This window comes from Cyprinodon variegatus, unplaced genomic scaffold, assembly GCF_000732505.1.
Source record: "Cyprinodon variegatus isolate N-32 unplaced genomic scaffold, C_variegatus-1.0 Scaffold92, whole genome shotgun sequence".
Taxonomy (NCBI): Eukaryota; Metazoa; Chordata; class Actinopteri; order Cyprinodontiformes; family Cyprinodontidae; genus Cyprinodon; species Cyprinodon variegatus.
Window position 1 is genome coordinate 1,620,276 of NW_015150545.1, and position 2,646 is coordinate 1,622,921.

Below are 2,646 nucleotides of genomic sequence, written 5' to 3' on the forward strand. Positions count from 1 at the left end.
TTAATGACAAACCCTGGGTCCGTCCACACCCTTGTTTTTACTGGTGCGCCCCAACAGCACAGGACAGGCAGAAGCGAAATGCCCAGCTTAACCACAGTAGAGACAAAGCTTTCATTCTTTGCCTCTTCTGCTCGGGAGTACACCTAGTGTAGCCAACCAGCATGGGTTCTGGGCTGGAAAGGCTTGGAGAGGACTGTGGGACAAGAGAGTGGGTGTGATCTGGGTTGAGGATCTCTATCCTTCATTTCTTTTGCTCGATTTCGAATACGGTTATCTAGTCGGATAGTTTAATTAAATCCTCCAAGTTTTTGGGTTCATCTAAAGTGGCCAGCTTGTCCTTGACGGAATCATTTAAAGCATTAGAATATACAAACTTAAGAGCTGCACTGTTCCATCCAGAAGCCGCAGCTAAAATGCGGAAGTCTATGGAGAAATCTGCTACGGATCTAGGTCCTTGTCTAAGGTTCAATAATTCTCTACAGCAAAGAGTCTTATCAGTATCCTGGTTGAATACCTGCTTAAACTCAAATAAAAATTGTAGTCAGGGGATGAAGAGAACCTAGCCTCTGCCCAGTCCAAAGCACGATCTGACAAATGAGCTATCTTAGTGGAGTCCAAAACAAACTTAGGGGGCAAGTGATTAAACTGGATAGTGCATTGCACCACTCAGAGGCAGGGTTTCAGTCAACCAGTTTATTGAGAGAATGCAAATCAGTGAGACAAAATATGAACATTTAGAGAGGCTAAACTAAAGGGGATTCTCAGCAGGGATATGTCATGATTTTACAAAGTTCAGACCCAAATGCAGAAAACTGAACAGAGAGACCAGGGAAAAGGTTTAACGGGTTTTATTGAAGAGGTTAAACAGAGGGAGTAGTGTTGCTCTGAACACTGCTCAACCGGAACTGAAAAGTGAGGGGAAGACCCAGTGGTTAGTTCAGGCTCAGTGGGGAATTTGACTCGTGAACTTGGAGAAGAGGATTTGGTTGCTGACTCACATTTCCAGAGAAGTTGTTGAATCCTTGACTCCTGTCTGNTATGGAAATCAGAGACACTAGGTTTGAAAACTTTTTGGTTAAACATCCTGAACTCTGGTGGGCAACAAAACGGCAACATTGCTAAACTTTTTATAAGGAACTTTTGCTTTTTTTTTCTAAACATTTCTAAATATGGTCGAGAACAGCTACCGATGAGTGGCTCTCTTTGACTAAATATGTTGACTTTTTATAAGCAAAAAGAAAAATAATTTCATAACTTCAAAGTGCCTATGTTATGTTATCAATAAAACACTTTTCAGCTTTCCAAATCAAATCTTAACCTAAAACAGTTTTAGAAGACAAATCTTTTTAGACTAGTGTTATGATGTTACAAAGTTCAGACCCAAATGCAGAAAACCGAAACAGAGACCAGGGAAAAGGTTTAACAGGTTTTATTGAAGTTAAACAGAGGGAAAAGTGTTGCTCTGAACACTGCTCAACCGGAACTGTAAAGTGAAGGGAAGCCACAGCGGTTAGTTCAGGCTCAGTGGGAAATTTGACTCGTGAACTTGGAGAAGAGGATTTGGTTGCTGACTCACATTTCCAGAGAAGTTGTTGAATCCTTGACTCCTGTCTGAGTGCCGTGGTTCCAGTGTTTGTCTGATTCGGTGGAGGGCGGAACAGGGTTGACCCAGAATGCGGTTGATAGTTGGTGAACGGAGAAACTGACCGCCACTCAGATTTCCTGCGATACTTGAACGAATCATAGTGGAGAATAATCCCTTTCTCAGTGAGAAGCTCAAACGATCTCTTGGGGAAAGTGGATCCAAACCTCCTGTTTGAACCCCAGCTCAGTTTAAAGCTCAGTTGATCCTTCCAGGGAGTGAAGGTCCGAGAAATCCAGTTTGCAAGATGACTTCCTGCCAAGAGGCAAAGGCAAAAACAAAGTTAAACTCAGCTTGGCTAGAGTACCCTAAACTGGCAAACACTCTGGAGTCAGCAGCTTAAGAACACACCGTTTAACGAGGAAACCATCAGCAGGTGTGTGAGGAGGTGGACCAGAACCAGGCGCCTCCTGGTGGATGAAGGGAGACAAACACAGAAACACAAAGACAAAAACAGGAGTCAACTAGTGTTTTTTTCCTGTAAAGTAAAACTATTGATTTATTAACCTAAATTTATTATTTTTTTTTTTTTGCATGATCTTTCTCACTCAATAATAATCTTTGAGATGTTTTATTGTTCATTTGTTGGTAAGCCATTGATCATTTGTCCCAATAAGTCACTGCTAAGACTTCTTTATTACAGCTTAGAATTAAGTAGGTTTTACAAGATCATCCAGAGCTTTATATTTTTTTTCTAGAAGACTGTCTGACTTATATGGCAAAAAGTACACAGTAAAAGTGTTTTCTTCCCTGCTGAATGATGAGCAAAGAAACAACAGGCTAATGTTAACTTGTTTTCTCTCTATTGGCTTTGTATGAAGGTTCTCCTTTCGGTTCTGGTTATTCTATTGTGGATAAACTTTTCTTTATTTGTTCTCCTGCTGTCGTACTTCTGCTTTGTTTTTATTCCCACTCTCCTACTTGGCTGTGGTACTAAGGGACAGCTTAACTCCAACTGAGCGGGTCAAGTCATACACAGAAGCACCCAGATGACTCTCTATTTT